The sequence below is a fragment of the Rhinolophus sinicus genome, linkage group LG18 (assembly GCF_036562045.2).
Source record: "Rhinolophus sinicus isolate RSC01 linkage group LG18, ASM3656204v1, whole genome shotgun sequence".
NCBI classification, from domain to species: domain Eukaryota; kingdom Metazoa; phylum Chordata; class Mammalia; order Chiroptera; family Rhinolophidae; genus Rhinolophus; species Rhinolophus sinicus.
The window spans coordinates 409,399-421,939 of NC_133767.1; the positions used below are offsets into that span (position 1 = coordinate 409,399).

General features: G+C 54.1%; 1 protein-coding gene across 1 annotated transcript in view; it reads right to left on the reverse strand.

Moving 5' to 3' along the window:
• Positions 1-12,541, reverse strand: part of HS3ST4 (heparan sulfate-glucosamine 3-sulfotransferase 4) — a 161,401-nt gene that overhangs the window by 64,151 nt on the left and 84,709 nt on the right. The gene's annotated exons all lie outside the window — the stretch shown is intronic.

The window sequence follows — 12,541 nt, forward strand, 5'->3', positions numbered from 1 at the left end:
CAGGTACACGTGGACCTGTTTCAATAAATAGCTGGTGTTCGGATCAGGTGCCCATTCTGTCCAAGGGACTCGGCATCCATGGACGTGAGCGTCCCTGGGGTCCTGGCCCTCCCCGTGGATACTGAGGAACAGCGACTTACGGTTTGGGGAGTTAAAAGTTATACGTGGCGCTTCCCTGCCTGGGGGGTCAGTGCCCTGATCCCCGTGGGGTTCAAGTGTAGATCTATTGAGGAGCATTGGGTTGTAGGAGAAAGGTACCCTCTCATAAACTCTCGTTTACGTCTTGCTTTTGCACGGAGGAGAAAGCCTTAGTTTGACGTGGCTGCACCTTGAACCTGACTCTCCTGCCTGCCCTCTGGCACAGAGCCTGTCACCAGCCCCCAGTTAGGTTTCAGGAGCTGCTCTATTTATTTGCATTAAACGTACACTATGGTTGTCTTCCACCAACGACACTGCGCTGGAATGACAGAGAGCGTTTCTTTTAATCTATGTAAAAAATTTTCAAAGTTAACTTACAGAAAACCTTGAGCAAAGAACGGCGTAGGTGGCAGACAGCCTGACAGAATTCAAGCAGGTCCCCCACATGACGGCGGCTGTCGGTGGCCAGCGCAGTCTGTACAGGGCACGGGCAACCACATTCATTCACGGATTCATTCAGGAGGGACGGCCAGGTCTGTGAGCAAAGCCCAGCTGCGCGGAGAACAGGCCCTAACGCCCAATACTCAGAACCACGCCTGGCGCAGGACGGATTAACGGCTGCAGTGCCATTGGCTCCTAATGTCACCAGCAGCTGGAAACCGTGCGTTCCAGGTGGGGGGCCGGGCTCAGGAGACGAGGCAGGTGGCTACTGGTTTGCTGTCAGCTCAGGCAACTCTGGGGACAGTGGTGGTGGCAAGAGTGGGACACTCAAGAGGAAGAACTAGGGGTGGCGCTGTGACAGGGGCCTGGGGCTTGAGGCTGCCACGTCCGGGCTCAGTGGCCACGACACCCTGCCAGGGGCCCTGAAGACGTACTTGCATGAACACAGCACACAGATAAAAATCCCCGAGCACGTCCTGCCCCAAAAGCTGCCTTGTCACTTCCAGAATGTCAGCTGTCACACATAGCGAGAGTTCTCATCTGCTAAAATGAGAAAGGGAAAGAGCCCGAACATAAACTGGAAACAGCCTCAAAGCCTCGGCCCACATAACGTGCCCTCAGCCACGGAGCCTGTCACCAAGGCTGCGCCCAGGCCTGTCCTCCTGGACCTCACGGGCAAGACAGCGGGGGACTGGGGTCAGAGGGAAGATGCCCGACCAGGAAGAGCCACGAGTGTTAGGCTTGTTGTGTTTGGTCTGAAATGTGGCCGAGATATAAGCCAGGTGGGCTCTGCTCTTCCTAACCTTCCAGACAGCTGCTCTGCCACGCGTACTGACCCAGTGAGCGTGGCTGGCCAGGTGCTTTGCTACACCCAACGCCTCACCTCAAAGCCTACGCTGCAGAGTCCAGGAAGGGGGGCAGTGGCTAAGTATGGACGACATCAGTAAATCAAAGGGGAAATTCAGAGATGTGATGCTATTTCCAAAACAAAACAGGAGCCATCGAAACGCGCCTGAGGCTGTGTGTGCACGTGGCGGGCGGTGAGCCGCCAGGCAGCTCTTCCTGGTGAGGGGACATGCGTGCCCCACGGCCACGTGACAAGGCTGCTGTGATTCACTGCCCCTGACTCGCCCTCCTCAGGTAGTCGCACTTCTCTACCTGCCTCACTGCTTTGCTCAGCCCTGCGACGGGGCTGTGGCTGGGGTGGGTTCCCAGCTCCATCACCAGCTCAGCACCAAGTTAACGTCCGAGTCTCCATTTTCTCATCTGCACAAGGGGAACAGGAATAGCGACAGCTACGACGGTGCTGCAATGCTTCCCTCCTGCGTACACACTCGACAATGGTCACTCGTCACCTGTGCCACTGCTTTTCCTGGACAAACCCAGGAGGCACGTTGGTTCATGTCAGCTAAGGGACCAGTCCCAGGAAAAAGCTGACCTGAACTTGAATTCTGAGTCCTGTCTCACTCGAATGATTCTGGGATCGACTACTATGAACCACAAGCTGACACTTTATTTTTTTGGATCCAGGTGTTTTCTGCTACCCCTTCAATAGCTGGAGCATTCCGTGCCCAATCCCCTCGGTGCAGGGGTTATTTTCCAGCAGGGACCCAAAAAGAGTCAGTGCCCAGCCTTTGAGGTTCAAAACAGGCCTTTGAAAACTCAAGGAAAGAACTACAGTCTTGAGTAAAAAGGCTTTTGAGTTTCAAGCGCCTGTATCCTTTGAGCTTCAAAAGACCAAAATCCCGGGCTAAACAAAAGGCACAGAACATGCTAACTGATCTCTGAGAGGGTTTTCCTCCGCCACAAAATCCCAGAGGCTGGAGCGAAGCAGCAGAGGAGAGCCACGAGGCTTAGAGCCTGGTCGAGCAGAACGTTAGGAATGAAACTGCAGATACGAGGGCAGAGGGGAACCTCCTCGCACCCCCCAGCTGGGGCCAGCGCTCTCCACACCCTCTGAGGCTCAGTGCAGTGGAGTGGGGACAGCCCGGAGGTGCTGATGGAACCAACCGGGTGGGGTTCCTGGACCTGGAGGCCCTGGCAGCACCTGCCACCACTCGGGTGAGCACCAGGCATCACCATACGGCTGCTCGTCCCCGGGCACCTGCTGAGGGCAGCGCCAGCATCCCCACCAAAGAGAAACCTGTGTGCCCCCAAGGCTCTGCGTGGCACCATCCAATTACCCATGTGGACAGTCCCCTTTACAAGGGCTGAGTCGTCATAAGCCCTGCAGACGGGACACTGGCTCTGAAACTAGAAGAACTGTCCTCAGCACTGATTCTTCAGGGGGAGAGAAAGGAGCCAGCGTGCGTTCTCCCTGGAGCTGGGGGCACCGCAACCTGCCTGCCTTCTCCACTCACAGTCTAGAGACTGGCCAGAAAGACCCGCCATCAATAAACAAACGGTCCCGAGAAAAGCAGCTGAAACCTGCCTCACAGGGAACTTGCCCGGCCTCTACTTCCCCTCTCCACGCACCTTCTCTCCTAGAACTGGAATGAAATTCAGGAACATAAACTGCAAAGTACTGCTCCCCAGTCTCCCAATGTCATTCCCTGCTTCCTGGACGCCACACTCCAGAAACTTCCGGCAGCTACGCTGACAAGGGAAGGCTGGAGGAAAGTCGTCAAAGCGTGTGCAGTTCGGGAGCTGTGCATGCGTGGGCTGCCCTCTGAGCTGCAGCAGGTGGGATCCGAGCCAGCCAGTGACTGCACTTAGTGCCTCTGTTTACGTTCAGACCCGATGGAGAGACCGGAGGTAACTGCCTCAGTTTCCGCAGAGCAAACCCATCTGAAGACACTGAAGCGAAACGCTAAGCAAGAGACTGACTGGCGATGGCCCCTAGAGACCGGGCGGATCCCGCCCTGCATCCGACGGCTTCTCTGCTTTCCGTCCAGGAAGATGCACAGCCAGGGCGACTCGTGCGTGAATGAACGTCCCCGGGGCCACTGGCTTTGCTCCGCTGAGTTCTCAGGAGCGTGTGCTGCTCCAGCCAGCACCTTGGTCCCCGCCTGCCAGGACAGCAGCAGCCTGTGTGACAGGGACAACGGCACGTCTAGGAATGCACCCTGAGGAAACCGTCAAGCACACATGTGGACGTTTAACCACAAGGAAGTTCACCCCGGAATTAAGTGTAATAATGAAAGTCGTCGATAACTTAAATACGCAACAACTGAGTAACGATTAAACTGCAAGATCCACAGGATATTACGCTGCCCTTCAATGTTGTCTTTTGAAGAATATTTAATAATGTGTGAAACTGTTTACAGTATAACATTTTAAAATTATGCTACACGTCGGTATATACAAGGTTTGCAAATATTCACATTGTAAACAGGTTCAACAAAACACACTGCGACTCTTGTGGCTTGAGGGTATGTGGGTGACGCTAAGTTTCCTACATGGGAGGGGTTGGGCCACGTGTGACATTAAAGGGCACAGTCCCCAAGACTGCCGTCACTTCTGACACCCACTGCAAGTTTGGGAGTTTCCCCAAACCACGCTTACGCTTCGTAACTCACTAGAAAAACTCCCAGAACTCACTGAGAGCTGTTACGCTCATGGTTACAGCTTTACGGGGAAGGGATCCAGACTAAGACCAGTCAAGGGGGGCTGTCCAGCCCAGAGGCCACCAAAGGGACCAAAAGGGGTCTTCTGGTGCCCCCCATGGGGTAAGGATGCTTTCCTGGATCAATGCACAACAGCAGACGTGCAGTCCGGCAAACCAAGGACGTCCCATCTGCAGGGTTTTTATTGGGCCTCCCCATGGAGGTATGAACGACTGCCCACACAGCTGACCGGTGTCGTCTCCGCCCCAAGTCACACTGTTGGTCTTCCTGGGGTGGCCACCCCCCACCCTGTCATACTGTCAGACCATCCAGTGGGACCCAAGGCCCCGAGCACACAAAGCATTCCTGTGGGGCATGAATGACATTCAATGACCTCCCAATAGCCAAGGACAAAACCCAGACACGCCGGGCAACGCTGAACTCTTTACCACACATGATGATAAATGACAGAAGTTACCAGAAACAATGGCATTAGGAAGCTTTCCTGCATTAGGTAATGGGTGTGTTTGAAATCTGATCCCAGACGCCCAGGGAAGACCAGAGCGGCTCTGCCCCACCCTCACCACTGAGACTAGTTTGGCTCAGGAGAACTTCATCTTAATTTTACCATCTCCAGTACATTGTAGGAACGTTCTGGATGCTTAGGGACTTCTTTCCCTGTTTACTTTTTTGTTACTTTGAATCTCTAAAGAGCCCAGTTTCAGTAAAGTTCCTCACCTCAGAACGTAGTTTGTACCGACAGACAAGAGGACGTGCACAAGCTCACACGCTGGTTGTGATGGACGAGCTGGTCCCCACCCCGACCCCAGCCTCAAGAGTCGCCCGTTTACTTGTCTTTCCCACTAGACAGGCCCCTCTGTGGGTTTCCGGCTCGTTTCTAATCGTCCAAGTCACTCGTCCTCCCCGATGGCTGCGGGTGAGGACACAAACATTCCCCACCCCCCAGGACTCACGCACCACGACAGGAGACTCCCCCAAATATGCGACGTCCTCCCAGAGAAGCACAGAACGTCCCAGTCCATGAAACTCCACTCCCGCCACCCGATGGGAGTCACACACTCTACTTAAGAGACACACAGCGGGAGGCTCTGTGGGGCGTCTCCTGCCACCCCCACGCCCGCTCTCTGTGCTGCGACTTCCACTATTAAGCTGTCCACCGTGTGTTCCATGTGTTATCCCGCAATTACTGGGGGACAGGCAGCTCTAACACACGCAGGGCGGAGTGACAAATGCCCCTTAGCACCAGGCCCAGGCATGGCCCGGGAAGCCACCTGACACGAAGCCAGATGGAGGCGGCCGGACAGCACAGGGTGTCCCCAACCTTCAGTCATTCTCGATGCTCTGGGAGGGAAGTACGTGCTCCCGCCGGGGCCGCTGGGAACGGCTGCAAGTCCACGTAAACATACCCCCCGTCAGGTTCACGTCATACTCGAGGGAAGCGGCTCCAAGCACGTTTGCACCTGCAGCCGGCAGATCATTCTAAGGTGTTTGCCGAGTGTCGGCCTCGTGCCAGGCCCTGTGCTGGTCGGGGACGCACAGGAGGCTGGACACGTGGTCCCTGACCCACGACACTCGAGTCTCACAAGCGAAGCAGCCGTTAGGAAACACTCTTCACTGAGGGACGAATCACACGTCCCACTGAGTGACAGAGACGAGCTGCTTGGTGCTGAGATGCAGTCTCAGGGTTGAGTCCCTGTGTCACCACTGTCAGCGACCTGCCCCTGCCTCCTTTCACAGCCGTCCTCACACTCGGCCCCCCATATGCCTCCAGTCTGCCCCCAAACACGTCTCGAAAGGGTCACGTGAGTGCGGGCGCTGTGCCCGCCCCAAACCAGCACTTACACAGGTGATGGTGACCACTGCTCCCCAAAGAGAGCTCAGCCTGCCGGAAGCTCTGGAGCCCTCAGAACTAACTGGCCCCACAGGCCTGCTCGGGGCAGCTGTGTGTGGAGCTACCCCCAGGGGACTGACTGGCTGAGACACCCCACAAACTCCGCACCGGTCTGGGGTGTTCAGAGCACAGCTGGTGGAGCGGCTCTGGGAGTGCTTCCTCCTGACGCACACGGGACCTGGGCAGTCGCAGGCTCTGGCCCAGCAAGCGACATGTCTATTGAGGCCTTGAATAAAAGCTGATAAAATCTACGTGTGACACGAGGTAGGGATTTCATCTTGCAGGCATACGCTACCCGACGGAAGCCGGATCCCAGGAGACGCCCACCAGCTGGCGGGGACACTGAGTTCCACGATGTGCAATGGACCAGAGACAAACACGAGGTCCTGCCCTCCCGGCCCAATGACCATCTGGACAAGCCCTTCATGGGGACGCAGGTGTGAGTGCACCTGCCAGTTTGCACTGCCCGCAAGCTCGGCACCAGCCAGCAGTGCATGTGGCTCTGTGACAGTCAGACCACGATGGGTCACATCATGGAAGCAGAGCTTTGCAACATGGGAGGGGCCCTTCGGCCCTGCTGTGCCTTGATCAACACTGTAGCCCATTTGTGTAATGAAAACAGACCGGTACCACTACAACGGGACTGCAATATTCGAAGTGTGTGAGGGGTCGGGCCGAGTCCTGGAAACGCCACAAGGGCCCTCAAGGAGAAGCAAAAAGCCACCGCAAGGACACCACTGACACCTGTGGGCACTGAACCCAGGGCTTACCCTGAAACCAGCCTGCTCTCACTTAACTCATCCTTCCAGCCCTGAGCTAGGGGGGACAACCTAAGAGTGGGTGCCCGTGCCTGCTAACACCCCAAAAGGGTAGACGGTGCCCCAGGGGACAGGCCGTGTTGCAGCCCCCAAGACAGAATTGAGCTCTGGTTCTGGGCAGTCGTGGCCAAGTTACTGACCCTGTCTGAGCCTTACCTTCCTCAGGCCTAACACATACGCTGTGTTCATACGAAGACGACAACAGAAGTGTCCTAAGAATGAATAACATGCGTGAGGGCCCAGCTGAGTCTGCAGGTCAGTAAAAGCCAGTTACCCCCAGGGATGCCCTCCTCTGCCTCGGTTTCCCCACATGGAAGAAGGGGTCATGACCCCAACGACTGAGAGCGTTTCTGGGGGGCTCCGTGCGCTGACCCTGGGCACGACTCAGCGAGTGCTCGCAGTGGAGCTGCTTCTGCTGCGGGAGGTGGCATGTCTGCAGACAGTGGGTGGCCCGGCTGCCCACAGCTGCCTGCAGTCAGGACGGGACGCCTGAGCCCCCGTACCTGCCGTGAGATGTTTGTGTTCACCTACGCTGCTCTGAGAAAAAAGTCCGAAAGGCCCAATAACTTGCGCAAGCTTTAAAGGTGCCAGGTGGTAAGCAGGGCCTGAACCCGGGGGGTCTGCCATCCACACCCATCCCCTCCCTGAATCCTGAGGCCACTGTGACCAGCCCTCGTGGAGGCAGAAGTTGCCACAGCCGTCCTTCCCCACTTGTTAGGAGACCGGTGCTCTGTCACAGTCCAGACTGTGTCTTGCTCGAGGAGCCTCAGAACTCACACCATCACTGCTGTTTCTCCACAGAGAGCCAGTCGCCAGCCTGGTCCCTCGGGCTGCGACACAGATACCAGCCGTCCTGTTCCCCAGGAGCAGATGGCGGCCCTGAAGCCGTCTTCCATCGGGCCCCTTCCCAGCATCCCAGGAACCGTCAGTAATTACTGCTATTATTCTTACAGTCAATGAGATAATAACATCAGACGCCAAAGGTACAGCGGGAAAGGTAAACAGAGAGACACGCGTGCACACACATGCACACACACAGACGCACGCTGAGCTGGCACAGCGACTCGGGCTGTGACATGGACGCAGGCTCTGGGAGAATCACCAGGGCACCTGCCACACGAGACCTTCTGGCTGCTTTTCCCGACAGGTGGCTGCGCTGTTTATTAACTGCTTACGTAAGGGGCCGGCGGGTGGCGCCCAGCACGGCTGACAAGCGCCGTCTGCGAGTCCTAACCAGCTCCTCTAGCTGATAACCCGAAGGTCAACGTTGGCTCGTCCAGGAAACTGCCCACGAGGAGTTCAGCCTCCTGATGGAGGTAGGTTTTCTTCTATTTGTCCGAGTTCCGCCCCTTTTCAAAGTGAGGGCTCACCAAATGGCCTCTTTACAAAATGTTCTCTTCCCAAGCTAAACAGTGGTTGCGTCTCTTTCCATGACGAGGACCCTGCAATCGTTCAGGCTGTCGCGCTGTGTAAGGTGCTCCCGGGTGGCGTCTGCTGCAGGCTGGCAGGAGGGACGACCCCTGCGCAGGGAAGGGGCTGAGGGTAGAAGCAGGTTGTGAAGCCTGCTGTTCGATCCGGATTTAGTATCTTACAATGAATCTTCAATTAAAAAATCAGCTTTTTGGCACAGAAGTCATTGCCGCCGCCAGCTCTGAGACTGCTCCACTCCTTTCACAGGATTCCAAAGCGAGGGGCTGGGTCCTGCTTCTCTCATCTTGGTGGCACCAGTCCTCACTGGGGGGAGGGGGGAGCAGGCAGGGGGCGGAGCAGCAGGAAGTGATACAGACGTGGATTTGGCCGGAGTTTGTGGGTCTGACGAGACCTGTCCCAGGTCATCGCTTTCTCTCCCCATCTCTGAAGAAACTGAAGGAGACGCAGACATAAACCTGCCTGCCTTCCTGCCTCCCTGCCTCCCTATGTATTATCTATCTAGCTAGCCATCTGTGTGTTTTACAGTTGGGTAAACCAAGGCCCAACAAACACTTAATAGGCTCCCGGTACATGTCAGGTTCTGTGCGGTGTCATACCGTGTTTGTACGTGGGTGAGTGGAGAGTAACTCAGCTCTCCCAAGTTCACTGCCAATGTTCTCCGTCAGCCTCCCACTGACTTAGTGACTTAATGTTTACTGTAACCGATGCCAGACTCACAACCTACATTTCCTGAGCACCTACTATGTGCCAGGCCCCGACGCTAGTGAGAGAGATACAGGCGGAACCTCTGGGATTATAACTGCACCCCCAGAAAATGCCCTAGTATCCCCGTAGGCACTGAGCAATCGTGTGTGTGTGGTGTGTGGTGTGTGGTGTGTGTGTGTGTGTGTGTGTGGTGTGTGCGTGTGTGTTTATGAAGCTGAACACAGAGGACACGCAAACCTAAGGCAGAGGGACAAGTGGTGTGTGTCCCGCTAGATTAAAGGAAGTCAGTTCTACCCGGGCAGGACCCTCAGGCTAGATGGGGGACACTGGGGACAGCACACTCTCCTCTTAGGGATTCAAATCTAGGGGGTGACTCATCTGTCCCCTCTGGCCCTGCCAAACCCACAGCACAGGAGAAACAGCAGGCAGTACGTGCGGCTCCTGCCTCTGGGGTTTCTAACTTCCAGTGACCCTCCCCCACAACCATCCTCTGTGGACCCTCTGTCAGCCTTTGGGAAATGTCCTCAAGTGCCACCCTCTGTGAACGGGGCCCTAGGACGCAGGGTGGGCATGACATTTGGGGTGTGACAGGTCTTCTTCACTCTCAGTGCACAGTGGGATTTTAAGGATGGATTTTAAGGTCTGTTTTAATTCTATCAAAGGAAAGAGCGCCTGGCTGGATACGTTTTCCATGACTCTGTGGTCTGGTAAGATGGAGCCCTTGTCGTCCCACATGGGTGGATGGGTGAGGCTTCCAAGGGAGCAGAGCTCCCTCGATGCTCACACAGGGTGGATGTAAGACTCGGGGCCTGGCCACTAAATCCCTCTGCTAGACGCCAGCCCATGCAGGACGGCACCTCTGCCTCGTCAGAGCCAATGCTCTCTTCAGGAGAGAAGAATTAGCTTCTGAACACAAGACCAGTCTCTAGGCCTTCAGACAGATCCATGATTCCTCAGAAGCCCAGTGAGCTCTACCCACAGAGGACACACGGGCTGTCTGCCAAATCACGTTCCCCAGAGTCACAGGTTCAGGACACAGAATGTGGATGGATTTGGGGAGAGAGGCTTTAAAGAGGTGATGAAGTTGAAATGAGGCCATGGGGTGGCCCCACCCAGCCCGACGGACGTCCTTAGAGGAAGAGATTAGGACACTCAGGGAGACACCCAGGCGCCATGCACAGAGGGGAGGCCACGTGGGGACCAGTTGGGAGGGGGACACGTGCACACCAAGGAGAGTGGCCTCGGGATGAGACTAGCCCTGCCGACACCTTGACCTTGGACTTCTAGCCTCCAGGGTTGTGAGAAAATGAATTTCTGTTGTTCAAGCCGCCCGGTCCATGGCATTTTGCTATGACAGCCTGAGCTGACTGACACATGAGTCCAGACACTGGGCATCTCACGTAAAATGGGGCAGCATCAGAGGAAAGCTGTATGTGTGGTTTCTATGCCCAGGAGACTACAACGGAAAGAGGTTTGTAAACCTCTAACTATCCAGGTGAATTTTTTTTTAGAAAAATACACCACATAACATCTCTCTGTAAAATCAAAACTATGTTTCATTCCAAGGCTTGATCTTTTAAAGCAAGATGAAATACGGGGCAAAAAAAAAACACATGCAATTGGTCAAAACCAAAAGACTTTTAGAGGATGCTACAGGAGAATGCCCCCAAGCCATCAGAGTGGACAGAGAAATCCCTAGTAAGACCCAAGAAGCTCGGCTCCTACAGGTAAAGAAGAATAAATTTGATTCCATTAAAATTAACAAGTTTTATTTATCAGAAAACATCAAAAGAGATAAAAGTCAACCACATAGTGAAAAATATACTTCAACTCATAAAACTAACCACGGATTCATATCTAGCATATATAAGGCAATAAGAAAATGGGCTGCACAATAGAAAAATGAGTAAAATACTAAATCACACAACATAAAAGAAATCCAAATAACCAGAAAGAAAGAAATCCACGTAGACCAGGCTGAATTATAGGTGCCTTCTCTCTCCAAAATTCCAGGAAATGACAAAAAAACACATTTTTTAAAGAATAAGTTCACAGTTGCCAGGGTAGTGTGCCTGACCGATGGGGGCGCTGGAGTGACCCACATGGTGGCTAGAGAATGGCCTCTGTGGAGGAAAGAGTGGCCGACTGAGCCAGACCCAAAATAAACCAGTGCAAAGTCACAGGCAGGCCCCAGGCCATTCTCAGAAACGAGGCGTTAACTCCGAGCTCAGCCAGACCCAGAGGAGACAGAAGGTGCAAAGCCCTCCTGTAAGGGGAGCATTTTTAAAATTATATGAGCGCAGCATGTAAAATTTATACCGCCGATCCTGAAAACCCATGCAAAATGAATGGCTTCTTGGGAAAATATGATTTACTGAAATTGACTCAAGAAGAGGTAGAAAACTGGCGTAGACCAATAACCACTGACAAAATTGGAAATGCTGTCAAAAAATGACTCCCAACGACGTACCAGTGAAAGCAATTTGGAAATAGCTATTAAAATTAAGAACACACAGACCTTTCCACTCAGGAATCCCACGCCTGGGCGTCCATCAAATAGAAACAAAGCAGCGGTCCACAGGAGATGTGTGAGGCTTGTCACTGCAGAATTTTTTTGCAGAAGCCGAACAGCAGGAAACAAAGTGAATGTTCTACTATGGAAAATTCTGTAGTCATAAAAACAGGAGAGAGACTTTTATCAGGTGAATTGGCGCACTGTGGAGAATGTACTGATGGTGGAAAAGGCAGGATGCAGAGAAGCACATCGTGAGTTCTGAGTTTTGCAAAACCATAATCAAAATAATTCCCTCTGTGCGTGATTGTGTGTGCACGCATGTGAGCATGGAGAAGACTGTGGAAAGCTCCATACCAGCTCGTAAGCGCTGGTTACCGAGGGAGGGTTGGGGGGTAAGTTGGAAAAGAAAGCAGAGGAAAGGTGAAGGAAGACGTCTGGCAAAAAATGTGTTCATGCTATGACTCCTTTTATGTAGAGCTGGACATACGTATGTATGTTTGCTTATGTGTGTGTGTTTGTACACGTATGTGTGCATATTGATGAGTGCAAAAAATGAGAGTGAAAAAAGAGAAACGTATGAAAATGGAAGACACCAAACGAAGCTTTTCGCACAGAGCTCTGCCAAACCTTCAGATACAACAAAAGCCTCGACACCCAAAAGGCAGAAGGCTTTGCAGCTCGTTCTGAGTCCCAACGATAAAGGAGGACGACACACACCACATGGAAAACTGTAGCCTCGTCCCACTGACAGACGCAGAAGAACCAGGAGCCAGGCTGCCCCCGGGGGCGGGAAGGAAGCATCGGGCAAGCAGGCCCCAGACGAGGCGAGGAGACTCCCGGCTCAGTTCCGGCGTGGAAGGAGCTGGCAGGCCAGCACTGACAGCCTTCCAGTAAGAAAGATGACTTTTCTTGGACCCATCGGAGAACTGAAGTCACTTCCCCTTGTAGCCAGAGGGACAGGTGAGTCCTCAGGTACGGCGGGGGCAGGGGGGCGGGGGGGGGCCTCTGCAACTGCGGGCGTAGGGACGCTTCAGTG